At 40.4% G+C, this 21,129-nt stretch overlaps 1 long non-coding RNA gene across 1 annotated transcript in view; it reads left to right on the top strand.

Moving 5' to 3' along the window:
* Positions 1-21,129, top strand: part of LOC148108821 (uncharacterized) — a 304,103-nt gene that overhangs the window by 145,557 nt on the left and 137,417 nt on the right. The window contains exon 2 of the long non-coding RNA XR_015727046.1: positions 1,042-1,141. This is a non-coding gene — a long non-coding RNA (uncharacterized LOC148108821). The remainder of the gene's footprint in view (positions 1-1,041; positions 1,142-21,129) is intronic.

The raw sequence follows: 21,129 nt of genomic DNA, 5'->3' as shown, positions 1-21,129 counted from the left end.
TCATGGAGTTTGCAGGAAGGCCGGCAACTCATCATGGCTAACAAATTCCCTGTCTGTGTAATCAGGGTAAATCCTATTCTTCAAAAAAGTCTCTAGATGGGGCGCCTGGGTGGCACAGCGGTTAAGCGTCTGCCTTCGGCTCAGGGCGTGATCTCAGCGTTATGGGATCGAGCCCCACATCAGGCTCCTCCACTGTGAGCCTGCTTCTTCCTCTCCCACTCCCCCTGCTTGTGTTCCCTCTCTCGCTGGCTGTCTTTATCTCTGTCGAATAAATAAATAAAATCTTTAAAAAAAAAAAAAAAAAAGAACTGCCTGGGACGCACTCCCTCTTCTGTACAAACATCTCAGTCATTCTGTCTTTCAAGACACAGTTCAGTGCTCATATCTTCTTGATCACCCTTGACTGTTCTTTTGTTTGTCCAACTCCCCGAACATTTATCCTATGCTCTTTGTTATTGTTAGTTACCTTTTTATGTGCATGCCTATGTCTTCAGTGTGACTGTTAATGTCCTGATGCAGAGGGACCATAGCTTAGCACTGTACAGAGTTCTTTGATGATGAAGACTGTGATAATAATAGTGATAATGATTATAATACTTACTACAATCTCTCCAATTAACCTTTTTGGTGGTGTGTGCCGCATGGCTGTGGCCTTGGCAAGCCACCATCAATTGGTCACTGATTTTTCACCTGTATTCATTCATTTGGCCAATATTTTCTGAGAGTTTACTATATACCAGGCCCTATCTAGTTCTAGGATTGTGAAGACAAAAAAAGTCTGAACTCAGGGACTTACGTTCTAATGGAAGAGATGGACTTAAAAACAAATACATACAGTGACATTATATATATTTCAAGTGTTATAATAGGAATACTCTTAGGATGGCAAAAATGAGAGAAAGATTTCTAAGTTATTTAGAGGGGAGAGGTGGGTTCAAGAAAAACTTCAGAGAAGAAGTGGTGTTTGAAGCAAGTCCTAAAAGATGAGTAAGTGGGACAAGCTTACTTATGTCTGTTTTTTTTTTTTTCCCCCTGCTATAGGCAGCAAATTTGTCCCAAAGCATGACAAGACCACTAGTTTAAAGTGCCTGGAGCTAAAACAGAACTGGAGATTTTTGACCTTCAACAACTGAAGTAGAAGGTAATGACATGATCTAATTTAAAGAAATAAATTACCCGTTATTTGGAGAAGTTGACTGTGAAATGACCCAGAATTGTGTTAAGATCGTTGTGGCCTGCTTGTTCCGAAAAGTCTCCTCATCTCTGCCACTCTGTGGGATTCTAGAGAGCTCATAAAGAAAATCAGACTTGCTCTGCATTTGAGACTTTCACAAAAATGGTGCGTAGATATGTCTCCTTGTACAGGAGTAGGCAAAAATTTCAACAACACTCAAAATCTCAATATAACATATTTTATTCAATATGTGGTACCCTGTGCCAGGTACCATTACAGGAGCTGAGACTCTAGCAATGAGTAAAATAGAAACAAATTATTACTCTCCTGAAGCTTACATTCCAGTGAAAGGAAATCAATAGCAAGCAAGCAAATAATAAATAAATTGTATAGTACATTAGGCACAGAAAATGTTATGGAGAAAAATAAAGTAGGGAAGGGAAGTAGGGAGTATTGGGTGGGGTGGGGTAAGAAAGTTGGAATTTTAAATAGACTGATTTGAAAAGGTCTCATTCAGAAGGCGGCAATCAAGCCAAAATATGAAAGAAATGAGGGCCCAAGCTATGTAAATATGTGGGAGAAGAGAGTTCTAGGCTGAATAAATAGTATGTGCAAATGCTCTGGGGTGGGACTATGCCTGGTCCATTAAGGAACATCAAAGAGGCCATTGTGGCAGGAATGGAATAAGTAAGGCGAAGAGTATGAGGTTAGTGAGGTAACTAGGGGAAACATTATGTAGGGCTTTTACATTTTTTAAGTATGTTGGCTTTAACTCTGAGTAACATGGGAAGACATTGGAACTTTAAAGCATGATCTGTCTTTTATTTCAGTGGAATAACCTATACTGCTGTATTGAATGTATTCTCTCAGAGAGCAGGGGCAGAATTAGAATAGCTAGGACATGTTTCTCAGTAATCCAGGTAAGAAATGAGTGGCTTGGTCCATGATGGTAGCAGTTGTATATACAATGAGAATAGGTCAGAATCTGAATATAATTTGAGGATAAAGTCAACAGGATTTGCTGATGGATGAGATATATTGTAGGAGACAAAGAAAGGTAAAACTGCTTTTGATGTGATCTGTTTGCCATTAACTGAGATGGGGAAGACTACGGGAGAAGCAAGCTCTGAAGTAAGATCAAGTTTTGGACATATTGTATATGAAATATTTACTGGACATTTAAGTAGAAATGTTGAGTAGCCATTGGATATATGAAATGAGAAGTTAGGGAAAAATCCATGCTACAGATACAAATATTTGCGTCATTGGCACATAGATGGTATCTAAAGTTATGAGACAGGATGAGATCCCCAATGAAACCAGTTTAAATACAGAAGAAAATCCTGGGGTACCCCAGTATTTAGAGTCTGTGAATATGAAAAAGAACCAACAAGAAGTCTAAGAAAGAGTAGCCATTAGGGTAGGAAGAAAGGTATGTGGGATGTGTGGTGTGCTGGAAGCCAAGAGAAAGAAGTTAAAGAAGGAGTGTATCCAATATTGTATCCAATATTTCAGTAGATCAAGATGAATGAGAAGGGAGAATCTGTCATTGCACTTAGCAACATGGTAATCATTGGTGACTTGATAAGAACACTTATCAGTTTGGAGTGATGGGGAAGAAAGCCTGACTAGACTAAATTTAAGAGAGAATGAGGACAGAGAAATTGGATACTGCAAATATAGATAACTTTTTAAATGAATTTTCTGTGAAGTGATTAGAGAAATGGAGCTAACGTTAAGGAATAAAATATCTTTTGTTTTGTTTATTTGTAAGGGGATAAAATATTAAAACTGTATAACTCCATTATCCTTATTGGAAGAATAAAACTCTATGCCCAGTGTAGGGACAGACCAAAATCTGGGTACCTACCTCATTATGCTTCCTCTGTAAAAGCCTAATATTCTAAGAGATTGAATTCTTTCAGAAGAATTTTTTCCCTTAATTTAACCAAAGTAGCAATTGGTCACGAGCCTCAAAGCTCACAACCAAAGTCAAGACTCAACAGTGATATCCCTGGTTGATTTCACTGTTAGAAGAACATTGTCAGCTTAATGACAACTTTAAAACAATAATTTGGTGACCAAACTACAAAATTTTGGTCATATAAGTCTGCACGTCTAATTTAAGGGTTATGCTTAGAGAAATCACAAAATATAGGGGTAAAATCAACTTTGAAGAAGATTTAGTTTAATGTGCACCTTTTTATCAATTGGAAACTTGAACTCCAAAGACATAACTGAGATCACAAAGCCAGTGAAACAGGGCTGGCACCAGACCTTAGTTCTTATGATCCCAGCAGGGGCCCAGTATTATGTCTCACGTTCGTTTCAACCTGGCGGAATGCTCTGCCAATGCCTGAGAGGCCTGTGTCTCAGTTTATATGGCAATTTTCTGCAAAGAACAGACATTATAAGAAAAAGCTGCTAATATAGCTGGTAAACGCTGCAGCCAACACTGTTGATTGCTTTGCCCGGCGGTCAGCAGCTAAAATAAGGAACGAATGCCCCAAAGCTCTGTTTCATTCCATGTGTGTTTATAGAGCACCTTCTGTATGCCAAGCATCATGCAGACCTCTAAGAGGGATATGATGAATTCTGTGCTTCCTTAGGGCCTATGTCATTTCTAGAGAGGAGAAGGAGAAAGGGGACTGACAATTTCTGGGCCAGGCACCTTCATGTACAATCTGTTTTTAAATCTCAGCACAACTGTGTGGGGTGGGGATGGTCAGTTCCTTTTTACAGGTAAATAAAAGTGGGGTTAAGTTTAATCAAGTTGCTCAGGAAGAGCTATTCCGGACAGACATTGCTGAATGCAGGGGCCGTGTTTTCTTCATACATATTCTCTGGGTATCTGGAGCCTGGTATTTTATTTACATGGTAAGGGCCTTTTTCATGTGGGAAACTACGTTTCTGAGGGACCAGGAAGAAAATGTGAGGAAAAAATTATAACAGAACCCAAGAGAACCTTGCATGTATTTTGAGCCAGCGGCTCAAAGAAGGGATGCTATGCTGTCCTTTCATGTCTGGGCGGAGTGGGGGAGGGCAAGAGGGTGTGGGAAGTCCCTGCAGATACTCAGAGTTACATTGTTCCAACCCAGGAAACTGAACTAATTTCCATGGTGCCACAACACTATGAGAGCATTTTTTTAACAAGTTGGTTATGAATTTTAATGTTCAGAATTTAGTGACCAGTCATGTTGCTCTATCTTTGAAAAAGTTGGATTGTAATAACTTAAGGAATAGTAGGTTTAAATAAATGGATGTTAAATATAGTGGCAGAAAACATACATCTAGGAGTTGGAATACCTAGATTTTGGTCCTGACTCCGCCTCTTACTAGCTCTGGGACTAGTGGCAAATCACTTCGGTAGGACTCCCTCAGTCCCAGTTTGCTCATCTTTAAAATGAACATAATGATGAGTGCTACTGGGCCTAGTTTTGAGAACAAATGAGATAATATATGTAAAAGTGCTTTATAAACTCTAGAATGCCAATACAAATCTGTGTTATCATCATTTTTATAAGTATTATTAAATTTCTGATTGCAGTACAAGGTATTTTGAACATACCAGGATTATCCAGGAATTTTCAGTCCTTTCCACTGGTCCTTCTGAGAGTGTTTGCTTTTGAATGACATAGAATTGCAAAATCCAGTTGTATCTCCTGGGCCGCTTCAAAGAATCCCTGACTCTCAGAAGTTCTAGAGCCCTGGGAGGAAACAGTGAATCTTAGGTACCTTGGACTCCAACCAAATTCCCAGGTACTCTCCCATGCTGGACCTAACAGTGGATGTGGGATTATATAGGCTTTGGAAATGTGATGGTATTTTGGGGGTCCTGTGTATTGGTCATCAAAACTACACTGAAAATGAAAAATGTGGGCCATTCTTAATGAAAATATACTTATGCTGCTACAAATGTGTTGAGCCTGGGTCACTGTACTTGATTATGTACTGCTGACCCCTTGAAAACTGGAATTTCCAATGGGTAAGCTAAACAACAGATGTTCCTTGGAATTAATATGAAGGACATGATCATTAGAAACATCCTCAATGTATTGAGATCTTGCATGGAAATCTAATTCATTGGCTTATTTTGCACAGAAATTTCATTTAAAATCTACAAAAGAAAAGAGAGAAGGTAAATTATTGTATTAGGAACATGAGAAGATTTTATTAGAATTGTGGCTCACTTTTTCTTTTAAATTAAATGTTTGGTGTCTTTGTTGTTTCCCACCTCATTATTGCATTCACGATTGCAATGGATGAAAGGTAAATTGTTCTGATTTAATGGGTTGAAGTTACTGCAGAGAGATTTGATAGTCAGAGTTCTTCTTAGCTTCTTGTAATTGAAATAGATTTACACTAAATATACACTGTTAACAATTTAAATAAAATGCCTTTTATCAGCTGAGAGCAATTTTCACGGGACAAATTTAAGCCTGTACCTTTCTGACTTTGTGGGCAAAGGATTTGATTAAAATTGACCAGCTAAGTGTGACTGCCCTTTAGAGCAGTGGAACATTATAATGAAAAACCCATTTGTTGGGGACCGTCTGCTGGTGAGCTGTAGCTGACCGGAGTCACCTGTGTGGTTTGGGCTGAGGAGCTGCTCTCTCTCTTGTGAAAAGGAGAACCGGGAAGCAGAAATAACTTTCATGGGCCAAAGTTGGCCGAATGAGATTGTCGTCACCTTGGTCAGGAATTGCTTGGTCACAAGTAAGAGAAATCTGTTCAAAGTTACTTTAACATAAATGAGGCACCGATTGCTAAGAAACAGGGTATCTTTCAGAGCAGGGAGTGTAACTGGCCTCACGGGCAGCTGGAACCAGAGACTGGACAGCAGGTGGGAGGCCAGGCAGCCTGTTGCCTTGTCAGCTTTTACCCACATGTCCTTAGATTCACATGGTCTCTTGTCATTGCTTCTCTCGGCATATCTGCTTCAGTTTTCTCTCTCCAGACACTGGCTTTCTCTGGTCACTTGCACATGGACCTGGTGAAGCCACCCTAGACCAAAGGTGGTAGAGCCAAGTCCAGAAGTCTTTTGCATTCTGACTAAATTTCTTGGAGTTCAAGGTCTACTTCATTCAGTCTGAAACTGATGGTATAGTCTGGCCTTCGGGATCCTTGGAATTATCAGCAAGTCCCAGAACTCCAGGGAGAAGCTCTGAGGGCTGGGCCCCAACATATTGACGTGACTTGGTTAGGAAGAATCTGGGAAAAATTGAGAGGTCGGCAGGTGCTCTTGGCTTCCTCCCTGTTTTCCTTCTGAGTGTCATCACCCCACTGGGGGCACCTGCTGCCCTCACAGTGCCTCCTCTGATCCCCGTCTTCTCTCTTTGTGAGCAGCAGTCCTTCCTGTAAACTCATTTTTATGATCTCCATTGCTATTTGTACCTTCCCAGCTATGACTTCTCATTTATTCAGCTATCATCTGATACCATCTAGCAAACATGGAACCCTCCGCAGTCAAGAAAGAATACTTGTTTTCCAAAGGCCTTCAAGCAATGACTCAAATGACGAGAATGCCAGATGCGAGGCAGGAGTCATTTGAGGTCAGAAGGGTCTTGATGTCAGAGAGATTTGGATTTGCATCCTGCCTCCATTACTTTTAGTAATGAGAACTTAGAAACTTGGTTGGCATTTCTGCTCCATCTCTTTTAATCGTTTCATTTCTACTTACCCCACAGAGTTGCCATAAGCATTAAGTAAGGTAGGGGATGCAAGTATATAAGGTACACAGATTCGGTAGGCTTTCGATAAGTGATAACCCCTCAATCTTCTCCCTTCCCCATGCCCTTCATTCAACTCTCATTACAAGAATGGTCACCTTCTTAGATTAAGATCAACACCTTGTGGGAACCTTTAGAAATTCTACTGGCTCCTCCTTCCAGGTCAGGTAATTCCCCTTTCTTATGCACAGGTTGGAGATAGGCTATGTGACATTCTTCCAATGAAAGGTATGGCTGGTTACAACTTCCCAGAAAAGAAAGGGTTCCAAGACAAAGAGGCATTTCAGATCTAAAAGGTGTGTGTGGACATCATGGACCAAGGAAAATTGGGGAACACGTTACTAGCAGCACCACCTTTTAACCCCGGAAGCTTCTTTTTTATATAGCTATATTAACTTATATATAACTCAGGGGTATACCAAACGTGGCTGTAATCGTGACGTTAATAACCTTATGAACAAGTGCTACATTTTTGCCACTGGTTCTATATTTACCATATCAGGTGTGTCGCATTTTATCTCACATAAAACCCTCGGAGTCATTATCCCATTTCACAGTTGAGGAACTAAGACTCAGAGCTTTTCAGTAACCTAAGGTTTGAATGTATTAAAAGATGTAGGGATTCCAACCCCAAAAATGATGCTTTTAGCCACTTACAACATGTTGTGTTGTGCTGCTTTCATTGTCCTTGGTCCTTATCACAGTGCTCACAAAGCCACCTGGAAGGTCCAGTTCCCCAGGAACGCTCACCCTGCTGGGCTGCATGGAGAAATTGCAGCCGCACAGCTGAGATCCAGGCCCCATCCATCTCCTAGATGTAGAACTCTGCTAGTCAAGGTGGCTCTTGGACCAGCAGTATCAGCTGGGAGCGTGTTACAAGCCAGAATCTCACCCCAGACGTACTGAATAAGAAACTGGCATTTTAAAAAATGTCCCAGGTGGCTTCTGTGCACATTAAAGTTTGAGAAACCCTGATCTGGTGTGTGAACCACAGTGGATGCAGATTATCTTAATTGCTTGGCTATTTTTCACTGTGTTAATCTCCTTTCTACATTGGCTACAATGTTTGATCCCTGTTAGCAGTCTTTACTGTGGAGTTTCTCACCTTCCTCTCCTTTCCTAGCTTTATTCAAAGCCGTTTCCACACTGAGAGGATTTGGGAAGCAGGACAGAATTTAGTTTTGGGGGGAGTCCTTCGCCCCACCCCAAATGGAAGGCACTGCTCAGGTCCTCCACCACAGTGGTCAGGCCTACTGATTGGGGAAGCACTTGGAGCTCAGAAGGATAAGGGATGTTTTTCCTCATTTGCTGGATTTGAGCCTTCTCTCTTCGGTTTTTCTTTCCACTTTGGGCTTGAATACAACACAGTTGCATATATGACACCTGTCCATCTCTGCGGTGAGATGTGCTGAAAGTGTCAGCACTGTGCACCCAGTTCGTGGCTTTCAAAATACTTCTGTCTTATTTTTAAAAGCAAAGAGAGCCAGAGAAGGGTAATGATTCCTTTAAGGTAGTAACAGAGGGGCACTGGGTCCTTCACTCTGGCAAAACAGAGATTTCAAGTAATTCTTAATACATGGCTTTTAAATTGCATTGAGGTTGGTGAAAATAGGTCAAGCTGTCCATTGTGCTGGTCAATCAATTATAATAGATGACTTTTAAATCTTTTTTTAAAAAAATCTATGATACAGAGATGCAGCAGAAGACGAGAGCTTCCCAGACCCCACTCCATCTCTGCTCCTTTCAGCAGAGCCCTGCTTAGAAGGCCCCAGAAAGGACACAGACGGGGAGTGAGGCCCCATGATTGCTAACTGCAGGGCTGCTGACAGTAGAGCTCAGATGAGGAGGCTGGAAACCCTGGAAGGGAGAATTCTGCAAAATCTGACTGAAGCCCTCTCAGGGCTTCACAGTTGTTTTTAAGGAAGGGACATGCTCTGGGAAGGATGAGAAAGACACAGTGTGGGGAGAAGACTTAGCCACCATTTGTGCTCCAAATCATTTTTTCTTTGGTTATAAAATTAATACGTGCTCATTATAGAGAATTTAGAAAACACAGAAAGGTCCATGGAGGGAAATAAAAATTGCCTGTAATCCCACTAGCCAGAATAATTATTTATATTGGGTTATAGTTCTGTTTGGATATACACATTTTCTTCTTCATATCTTCATGATCATTAATAAATACTGTTAAAAATGTGACTTTAATGATTGCTCCGTATAAATGCACCCAGTCTCACTTATGTAAGATTACTAAATTGATCATTCCAGCTATTTCTAATGTCTAGCTATTAAACATATCTGTTATGAATGTTCTCTAACACAAATCTTTACCCATCTGTGATTAGCTCCTTAGAGTAAACAGCTAGAAACAGGATTATAAAGTGAAAGGTGTGATTCTTTTAAAGTTTTTGATGCATTTTTGCCTATTTGTCCCTGAAAGGTTGCTTCTAGTTTGCAACTTGCTAGTACCTATTGTAGCCTTTTCAGATGAACTAGTCAGTATGCTTTCAGTTATAAATAATAATAACAACTAATTTAAAGTGACTTGAAAGGAAATGATTTAGTGGCTTTTGTAACTGGACAATAGCTTCATTGTTTCCTCCCTCTGTTAGTTTCATCCTCAGTCTGATTTCCTTGGGGTTGCGAAATGGCTGGGGGCAAAGTGCTCTTTCATTCCTAGAGGAGGAAACAGTTCAGTCCCACCATTGTGAATAAAAGCCATCCTGATTGGCCAGAAAAGGCTAGGGTTACTGGACATTGGGATTAGGGGCTTCCTGTTATCCTGATGGGCATGACCACTGAGGGCACCCTGGGCACAGAAGCAACAGAGTGAGGGGCAGGTCCACCCTTGCCGTATTGTTGCTCACAGCAGCAGATGTGTGTCATGGGTGTTGGCAAGGCAACAGCTATGTTCTCTATATCTTGTTAAATATTGTCAGCTTTAGGGGCACCTGGGTGGCTCAGTCATTTAGGCTCCTGACTCTTGATTTCGGCTCAGGTCATGATCTCAGGGTGGTAAGATCGATCCCCACATCAGGCTCTGCACTGGGCGTGGAGCCTGCATAAGATTCTCTCTCTCTCTCTCTCTCTCTGTCCCTCACCCCTCCTCTCTCCCCCTCTTAAAAAAATCCATTCTCTTTACAGATTGTAAAATTATATTCAGGAGCTCAAATAGTGGTTCTCATCCTGGTTACACATTAAACTCATCTAGGAAATAAAAAAAAAAAAAAGATATCATTACCCACCTCCAAAGATGCTGATTTAATTCATACAATGTATGTTTTAGTCTCTCCCCTGGAGATTCTAAATTGCTTCTAGGATTGAGACATGTTAACCTTATGAAATACCTGCCCTCAACACTCAAATCTACCTGTATCTCTTTCATGTCCGACTAAACTTTTCTTCTTTTATAGATTACTCTGCAATCCTACAAGATATCATAAATAGCTCTCGTAAGATGAAGCACTTATTCAAACACTGGAAAAAACCAGAATGAGATGAATATTCATGACCACTTAGTATCCATAAGTCAGGCAATCAGCAGCTTCTCCGGCAGGTCCGTGCAGCAGCGCTTAGACTTGCTGGAATCACTTCTTGGCCTCTTCCTTTCTGATTAAGCGGGAAAGGCAAAGATGTCCCTAAGAAACTGAATGTAGAAACAGTATATTTGTGAACAGGGAGCTCCACGGGAATGTGTTCCTGCTGAAAAGCAGGAAAATATTTACCTCTACCTTGGTTGTTGATGGCGCTTCGGCTGTACTGCAAAAACAAATGATGCTATGCTTGGTTTATTCCCGCTCCTAACGAGTCCGAGGAAACGGGAACAGACATTGCTTTTAACAAATGACAGCGCTTCTATTAAGCAGCTATTCTGCTTGCATCTCTCTTCTCTAGGTTTGGGGAATAGCAGGGTACTTGTTATTCCCAGGATGTGTTAAGTCAATGAAATCAAATGAGAAACTTTGTTCCTTCCAATGTTGTGCTGACAAATGGGTTGGATTTTTTTTTTTTAAATCAGAAACACCTCACTGCTTCAAATCATCAATCAGTAGAAATTGTGTCATAAATGTTCCTTTTCTTGGCTGTAACTAAGATGTGTTTCCTCCTTCAGTGTTCAGGAGGGCTATTAAGGTCTTTGAATACTAAGGGGAAAGCTAGCATTCCATCCCAATAGTTCCTGCCATTGCCTCTAAGTATTTATTTGGTAAATAATCATGAACGCTTTAAATGTTATGTTATGCATCCATCATTGATTGATCATCTTTAATTATCTTGCTCAGTCTTCTTGTAGATGTATCCATAAGCTGTTTGCTAATGTTTTATTTATTAAATTATAAAAATATTTGGCATTTTAAACAAACACATAAACACCATCTGTGCAAAATAGTTGCTACTATTACTAGAAATAAGTACCCAGCAATGAGGCATGGTAGACTCGCTGGCATTGGCAAGTACTTTCATTGTCCTCAGGGAAAATGACAAGGTGAATATATTTCAAGGGAGGGCAAGACAAGCATAGGGCATCTAGAAATCCTCCCTATATAAGACAAAACTCTGTGCTTTATACATTTTAACTCAGACTTGAGTACCTGCTTGTCCAAAAGGTGTAATGGAAATACCTAAAGGACTTTATTATTCTAGTAGCCTAATTTTACCTATCAAGCCCACAGCAGTATTCAGTTAATGAAGGGAAGTCTTTTTTTTTTCTTGCTTCCTTGAGAGTTAATAATACAAAAATGCAGATTTTTGAAAAATATAATCAGTCCCCAAGGAGATTGCTCCCATCTTTACAATTTGCAAATGCAGCAAAGTGCAGCAAACTGTGCAGTTTAGCAATCAGGGAAGAATCCCAGCCCTCAAAGAGGCAACATAGTTTATCACTTTCTGAAAATTCAAATGTCAAAGCCCTGGGAAAGATATGGCTGAGATTTTTCTTGTCCTGCAAACAAGAAGAAAGGGTAGGCGGTAGCCCAGGTGATACTCAACACACTATTTTCCTCAAGTGGAAGGCAAAAATAAACAAAACCCAGGATAGACTCTGCACTTATGACTGAAAAGATACTGGGAGGCCCTCTGGCTATTTTTGGAGGCACTTGGGCTCCTACCCTGTTTTCTTACATGGATGCCTCCCCTTGTTGCATGTGTCCACTGTCTTCTTTTAGGTAGAGGAATATAGCAAAAAGAGCAAGGGCTTGTGAACCAAAGACAAGCTGGTACAAATATCCATCACAAACACACAGCGTGACTTGGAGCAAGTTATTGACCTATTTATTTATGATATTGATACAATTCATCAGCTTCTTTCAGATTTCACCAGTTGTATATGCGCTCACTTCTGTGTGTGTGTGTGTGTGTGTGTGTGTGTGTGTGTGTGTTCATGCAGTCATCACTAGAGTCAAGACACAAAACATTTCCAATCACAAGGATTCCTTGTACCACTGTTTTATAGCTACACCCACCTCCCTCACCCACCCCGATCCCTAACTCCTTGCAACCCACTACTCTGTTCGCCATCTCCATAATTTTGTCCTTTCAAGAATGTTATGGAGATAGAATCCTATACTAGGTAACCTTTTGAGATAGGCTTTATTAACTCAGCATAATTGTCTTGAGAGATAGTGAAGTTGTGTGTATTGATAGCTCGTTCCTTTTTATTGCTGAATAGTATTCCACAGATCAAATGTTTTCATTTCTTATTTTTTCTTTTCTGTTTTCTTTTAATTCCAGTGTAGTTAACATACAGTGTTATGTTAGTTTCAGATGCACAATACAGTGATTCAACACTTCCATACATCACCCCGGGGCTCATCACAACACGTGCCCTCCTTCATCCCCATCACCTGTTCCCCCATCCCCCCACCCACCTCCCCTCTGGTGACCAGCAATGTGTTCGCTGTAGTTGAGAGTCAGATTCTTGGTTTCTCTCTCACTCTCTCTCTCCTTCTGTTTTTCCTTTGCTCATTTGTTTCTTAAATTCCACATGAGTGGAATCATATGGTATTTGTCTTTCTCAGACTGACTTTTATTTCCCTTAGCATTATACTCTCTAGCTCCATCCGTGTTGTTGCAAATGGCAAGATTTCATTCTTTTTTATGGCTGAATATATTCCAATGCATAGATATATGCACATTTTCTTTATTCATTGTATGTATGTATGTATGTATGTATGTGTGTGTGTGTGTGTGTATACACCACATTTTTCTTTATCCATTTATCTACCTATCACACAGAAATAAATCCACAATTATATGATCAATTAATCTTTGACAAAGTGAGAAGGACTATCCAATGGGAAAATGACAGGCTCTTTAAGAAACAGTGTTGGGAAAACTGGTCAGCTACATGCAAAAGAATGAAACTGGACCACTTTCTAACATCATACACAAAAATAAATTCAAAATGTATTAAAAACCTAAATGTGAGACCAGAAACTATAAAAATTCTAGAAGAGAGCACAGACAGTAATATCTCTGACATTGGCTGTAACAACATTTTCCTAGATATGTCTCCTGAGGCAAAGAAAAGAAAAGCAAAAATAAACTATTGAGACTACATCAAAATAAAAAGCTTCTGCACAGCAGAGGAAACAACCAACAAAACTCAAAGGCAACCTACTAAATGGGAGAAGATATTTGCAAATGACATGTCTGATAAAGGGTTAGTATCCAAAATATATAAAGAACTTATAAAACTCAACACCCAAAAAGCAAATAATCCAATTTAAAATTGGGCAGAAGACATGAACAGTCATTTCTCCAAAGCAAACATGCAGATGGCCAACAGACACATGAAAAGATGCTCAACATCATCACCATCAGGGAAATGCAAAATAAAACCACAATGAGGAGTCACCTCACACCTGTCAGAATAGCTAAAATTAACAACACGGGAAACAACAGGTATTGGTGAGGATGTGGAGAAGGGGGAACCCTCATGTATTGTTGGTGGGAATGCAAACTGGTGCAGCCACTGTGGAGAACAGTATGGTGGTTCCTCAAAAAATTAAAAATAGAATTACTGTATGATCCAATAATTACACTACTGGGTATTTACCCAAAGAATATGAAAACCCTAATTCAAAAAGATATATGTACTCCTATGTTCGTAGAAGCATTATTTACAATTGACATTTTATTATTTTAAATTTAAATTTTTAAAATTATTTTATTTTTTAGAGAAGGGAGGGGGGAGAGAAGCAGAGGGAGAGGGAGAGAAGCAGAGCCAGTGCAGAGCCTGACATGGGGCTCGATCTCACAACCCTGAGATCATGACCTGAGCAGAAATCATAAGTCAGACACTTAACTGTCTGAGCCACCTGGGTGCCCTGCTATTGATCTTTTTAGTCTCAGTTTTTTCAGTGGAAAAATTGGCCTAAATAAAAGTAGGAGCTCAAACAATATAAAGGAAGGAAGGGGGCAGGAGAAAGAGAGAGACAGAGATTGGGGAGAGAAGAGGGAGAGGGAATAGGGAAAAGATGGAGGAAGAAGGGGTGGGAAGGAGGAAGATGGATGTTGTTAGAATCAAATGAAATCATTTCAGCCAACCTTAGTTCCCTACCCTTTCTCTTTTCCTTCAGCTTCTCCCAGTCCCTTTCCCTTTACCCTCTGCTCAAAGCCTCAACAACACCCACTCAAAGCCCTTGACCTAAGGACCATCCAGCTCTTGGCTGCTGATGGGCACAGCCAGCCTAGCCCGTTTGCAGCATAGCATGGAGATGACTTATGGCATTGTTCTGTTTCAGTAGGTTAGTTTTACCAGAGGCTGCCTCCATTGTAGGGAAGGTTGAACATCAAATTATTATTGGGGAAGCCTGCTAGTCATCCATGTGCTATTGTTAGACTTTTATTCAATTTCCCCCACCCCAATTAAGACTTTTTAAAAAAATTATTATTTCGGTGCTCTACAGAGGAAGAAAAGTAAAACATAAAACCAAAAGGTCTCAGGGTTTTTTCTAGGAGGGGTGGGCACAGGGAAAATAGGGACAATTAAGGACATTAACTAGCATTTGTTGAGCACTTACTAAGTGCTATTCAGTTTGTGATTTATGTATCTTAGTTAATCATTATAACAATATCACAAGGTAGGTATGATTATAGATCAGCTCTTTTTACAGAGACAATGGAGGCACAGAGAGATTAAGAAATCTTCTCAACTAGACCTTGAGCTAGGGAATGTGGAGCTGGAATTGAAACCCAGACTCTCTTATTATAGAATTCTTGAACTTAATTTTATGCTGAGAGTGGGCACAGGCTTGGAGTTGGACAGACATGGGGTCAAGCATTAGCCCTGCCACATGAGGGCTGAGTGGCATTGACTCTGCTACTTAAACTCTGTGAATCTTCATTTGTAAAATGGAGATGCTTACAGAACTTTGTATCAGAGGTCTGGTTGAATGTTAAATAAGATAATGGATGTAAAAGCCCTTAGTATGGTACTTGCCATATAGAGTCACCTTTCCGTACGTGCTAGCTATGAATAGTTTCATTTTATGAGAGAGGTGACATAAATAGCAACATTACTTTGTTTTAATTTACTAATTTTTGTGCATTCATCAGCACATAGGCACAATTGACATTGGTGCAACTGTTAAATATTTTTTTTAGACACTAATTTTTACTTTGGAAAAATATTCTGAAAGTTTCTCATGCACTAGGATGAAATGGTTTCTGCTATTATGATAAACTCCTAAATAGGATTTAAAAATCATCCTGGAGAGAAGAGGACTGTGTACAATAATAAATTGCTACCCTATTATCCTGCTTTCTTAATACCATCTAATCCTTGTTGTTTTGTCTAGGTCATTAAGAAACTGTATCTGAAGGGCTCAAAGGAAGGCAATGTTGTGGGAAAAATTAGAGTTCAAAATTCAGATACTGAGATTCTTTTTACTCACAAACTTGAGGCATATATGTGATTTAGTTTCCCATGTTGGATATATTTGAATATATACCGGCCACCTTTGAGTTTTCTTTAAAAAGGGACGTGTCACAAAATAATAGCTCCATGAGCCAGCAACCTTAAAATGGTGCCAACTGTATCAAATCTAGTTTCATGACTATGTACTATTTATTGGCTCTGCACTAGCAGATTGAGTAAAATGAAGGAAACAATTTAAGCACCTTTTCTGCCTTTTAATGATATGTTGAGAAGCGTTCCCAATTCTCCTAAATGCCCCCAATCATCATGCCTGAATAGTGTTTCAGGTCTGCAATTTGAACCATTTCCCGAGCTGTTTCCGATCAATGTATATTGTTTTCACACCAACTAATTCTAAAGAGTTCTCAGTAATTTTCATCTTTAGCAAAAAGCCCTGTAGGTGGGAAAAATGAAGGCTTCCAGGAGTGAAACACAGGTAAAGAGAGAGCTGTGAAAGGGAAAAGAAAGCGGGGTCAGTGAGGCTCCTGAAACAGAGACTGGGAATGGGGGGGGGTGTCCTCTGGGAAGAACACTGGGGTGGTTTCTCTAATTGCTAGCCCCATCCCCGTCTCTTTAAAGGGCCTGTGACCCCAAGGAAGAGAGAAAACAGCCTCTCTTTTTCTCCCAAACCATGTGGAAGCTAAAAAGATTCTTTGGAAAAAAAAATTGTCATGGTTTGAAGCATACTTTTTTCACTTTATAGTATTCTAACCAAAAAGAAGAAGGAGGAGGAGATAATGATGATACTGGATCTTTTTCCAACATGCCAATAAAGTAAATATCCTGTGTCATTTTTGATACTCATTGGAAACAGAAGGTAGTGACAGAAGATAAGGGAGAGGATGAGAGAGGTGCGGGAGGGGAAGTAGAGTCAGGGAAGGAGGAGAGAGAGACTGGCCAAAGGGATGATCACAGTTGAAATCCCTCCTACTTTGCCTGATGGATTGTTTTCAGAAGCTATTCTATCCCACACATTACATAAGCCTCCTAAAGGCCACCCCACTATGATACCAGCTGTGACACAGCCTTGGGCCAGTTCAGGAGCTGGCTACTTTCACTTTAGTGTGCTGCCAAGAAAATCAAGGTGACCGACGCTATGGGCGTCCTTTGTAGAGTAAAGGTTTATTTTTAGGGGCGCCTGGGTGGCTCAGTCGTTAAGCGTCTGCCTTCAGCTCAGGGCGTGATCCCAGCATTCTGGGATAGAGCCCCACATCAGGGTCCTCTGCTGGGAGCCTGCTTCTTCCTCTCCCACTCCTCCTGCTTGTGTTCCCTCTCTCACTGGCTGTCTCTCTCTCTGTCAAATAAATAAATAAAATCTTTTAAAAAAATAAAATAAAGGCTTATTTTTAAAAGCCAATCAAAGAGTCAATGATTATTTTCTACTTGCAAATAAGGTATATGCATATGGGCACATTCAGAAGCAGAACCGGTGGTACTGAGAAGGAAAGTCATCTCTTGTGTCTATCAGAGAGAACTCATGATGGCCAGACACAGTCATGGACAGACATTCAGGTGTTGGGATTTCTAGAGGAGAATGAGAGAGGGAGTAATGGGCAGCCATGGAAACACTCCTTACCCAACAAATCTAGGGCTTGAAGGACTCGTGTTAAGTCTGGAAACTCCAAATTAAGGTTGAGGAAACTAGTCTGAATCAGAAATTTCTCCAATGTCCACGGTCAATGTTTATTGTCTGGCATGAATAGCAAAAAACCCTAGTTTCTCTATCAGGCCATTAAAAAAAAAAAAAAATCACCCTCCGTTTCTTCTTAAAGAGTCAGCAGATCTGGACCCCAATGTGTTTAGCTCCCCAAGTCTTTCATGCCTGTCAGTGTTAAGGACACGTGACTGCTCTGTCCCCATCGCCAAGTCTTCCTGGGGCATCTCTAGCCTGCGCACTCCACACACACAGACACACAAATACCCAATTTGGTCCATTCTTTTCTGTGCAATATTTTGACTCTTTGTATATTGGCATTTAGATGAAGAGGGGAGGGTGTTTGGTGCTAACAAAAGAAATTACCATAGCAAATGCCACAACGTTTTCTAGAAATTGAAATCTAGAGCACTCAAAATACCTCATCTGTAGTCTTTCAAGTAATAACAGCCACACGGATTCCTTTTTACCATGTAAATGTCTAGAATTCCTATCTCTTTCATGTTAGGAAATGAAATGATTATTTCTTCCTGTCTCCATCCTTTAAATCTGCAATCCCATAACCATCACTTTATCGATTACTCACTGTATCAAATCAGCCATCCCTATTTTGTTGTGTCCACTTTATGTACTTGCTCCTGGCCCAATTTATTACCTGCCCCCTTCAGAACAAAGGACAAGCAATGTAGCTCCTTTCCCTCAGATTCAGGAATTCTTCCAGCTTGTTCCCCCTTGCCTGCCTAGGGGATTTCATTCATTGATTTTCTGACTAGTGACTGTATCTCACAGGTGCAGGAGGTACCAAAACCAAAAAATAAATATGCTCCCTGTCCTCAGAGAGCTTTTAGTTCAAAGAAGACAGATCCTTGCTACCGTGGTCCTAGAGCTAGAGTATCAGTATCACCTGTGGCCCTGTGAGAAATGCAGAATCTCACATGCATTTCAGACTTACTGAATCAGAATCTTCATTTTAATGAGATTCGTAGGTAATTCAATACACATTAAAGTTTTGGGAGCTCTGAAATCAGCATCAGATAAGGAAGTATAATGCAGGGTTGTCTTTACCGTTATCTGGAAAATAAAAGATATTTGTTCTAGAAGCACTCAGGTGGGCACTTAACTCCGATTTGATGAGTCAAGGAGGACTCCTGAAGCTGAAATCTGAAGGATATGTTTGTGTGCATATGTTATGGGGTAGGGGTAGTTAGGGAATATGGAGTCAGCATATGTCAGGTGGTGCTACAGTAACAAACAACCCAAAATCTTAGTGGCTTGAAAATATCAACGATTTCTGTGCCTCTCATTGTACTTATTTATTGTGGATCAAACTCAAAAACCCAACTGAAGGGAGACTCCAACTCTGCTTCCGTGCTCTCTGAGACAGAAGCAAAGGGAATACAATGACTTATATACTGACTCCTCCGTCATCAGCCCAGGAGTGGTGCAAGATACTTCTGTGCAAATTCCATTAGCCAAATTGATTGACATGGCCACACCTAATTATAAGGGGACAGGGAAATGTAACCCTGCCGTGCTTGGATAGAGAACGAACTAGAATACTGGTAAACAATCCTTATGACTGCTATGATGGAAATAGCCATTGGGAAAGTATTTCAGGGAAAGGAAATAGCATGTTCAAAGTCCCAGAGACAACAGATAGCAAAAGTGTTCTAGGCTCTAACTAAGTTTTGAAGTTCCGAATCAGGTTCAAGAGGAGGATTTGTAAAAGATAAAGCTTGAGAACTAAGACAGGAGAAGATTATTTACGGCTTCATAAGCTCTATTAAGTAACTTGGAATTTTATCTTAAAAGGTATGAGGAGCTCCTGAAAAAGTTTAAAAGTTCACAGCAATGCAATCAGATCAGCATTTGAGAAGATCACTCTGGAGGAAAACAGGAATAAATTCATTCATTTACCAAATATAATACCATGAGTCAGGCACTGTGCTAGGTTGATGAAGAGATGAAAACAGTTCAGATCCCTTACTTTGGAGCTTGAAATACGGTGGTTGCAGAGAGAACATTTAGGAGTATCTAGGCAAGCAGTGAAAATGCCCTGGACTAAGGAAGATATTGGAGATGGGGGTAGAGAGAAGTGGGCATATCTGAGAAAAAGCTATTGGGTGTGGGTGGTGAAGGAGGGGGAGAATTCCATAAAAAGATTCTTCCTATGATTTAGGCTACGGGGTGGATGGTGAAGTCATTTACTGAGATGGGGAACACTGTTGAAGGAGAAGATGTGGGCAGGAAAGGAGTTGGATGAGTTCCATTTGGGCCCAGTGTATGAGTTTATAACTTGGTTCCTGTTTTTGTTTTTATCAGTTGAATTTGATAATTTTATTTAAGTACTTGGTACCTAATTTTTTAGCTGAACTCTTGGATTTGGCGACTGGACATTTGAAATATTCTCTGGCTTGGACCCTGCCTGGCACTCTCCAGACTCTGCCTTGGTATCCCATCCTCACCTTCCCCCACAAGTTTCTGAATATCAAAGGGAAGATAGAGAAATGTGTAAGACAGTGGTCTCACCTCACCCAGGAATGAGGAAGGAGCTCACCCAGATAACTCTGGTAGTGTTCATTCAGTTCAAAGGCTGTTATGGACTAAATGTGTACCCTCAAAATTCATATGTTGAAATCCTAACCCCCGATGTGATATTCTTGGGAACTGGGGCCTTTGGGAAGTAATTAGGTCATGAGGGTGGAGCCCTCAGGAACGGGATTAATGCCCTTATAGAAGAGTCTCTGGCCCTTCTGCTATGTGAGGACACAGTAAGAAGAGGGCTGTTAACCAAGAAGCAGCTCTCAACAGACACTGAATCTGCTGGTACCTTGATCCTGGGCTTTTCATTCTCCACAACTGTGAGAAATAAATTTCTGTTGTTTATAAGCCACCCACCTATAGTATTTTTTTATGGCACCCCAAACTAAAACAGAGGCCTTTATACCATCTGTCTTTTTCATGGATGTTGATATTCCATTATATAACATTCAAAGCTAAGAGCCACATCAATGTTTTAATGGCTTTGGACATCCAGGTGTAGGGGAGGATGTGGAGCAATGTGCGGTTTTCTTCAGTGCCCCTGGGTGTTTATATCACATGTCGATCCTCTGACATGGTTAATCCTGTCCTGGGCCCACACCCTAGAGAAACGTATGCTCCTCTGCCCAGGACTCATGGGCAGGAATATACATATTGCAGAAAGGTAATAATTAAGGTTAGAAAAATCCAAATACCCAGAAAAGGTGAAATGTATGAATACATTTTGTATATCCACAAAACATTATACCTGTAGTAATGAACATTACCAAATCACAGCTGGGGTCAACATTATAGAGAATTCTCACAAACATAACAATAAGTAAGAGAAGCAAAACAAGAAAGAATACACAATATGCTTCTATTTAAGTAAGGTTTAAAAACAGGTAAAGCTGCCATATTATTTAGGGATGCATACATAGGTGGTAAACCATAAAGAAAAAGAGGAATATAATTTTCAAAGGTGTCAGGATAGCCCTTACCTTTGGAGGAAAATTTGGAATCAGGACAAGGGAGGGGGACACAGGAGTGAGAGCTTCTGGACCTGCCAGTGCTGTTTCTTGAAGTTTAGCGAAGTATCCTTTAGGGAAGAGGAATTCACCTAAATTCTGTTTTA

Source organism: Ursus americanus, chromosome 16 (assembly GCF_024610735.1).
Source record: "Ursus americanus isolate L20-20 chromosome 16, mUrsAme1.1.p, whole genome shotgun sequence".
Classification (NCBI taxonomy): domain Eukaryota; kingdom Metazoa; phylum Chordata; class Mammalia; order Carnivora; family Ursidae; genus Ursus; species Ursus americanus.
This window is presented reverse-complemented; position numbering and strand designations above follow the sequence as displayed.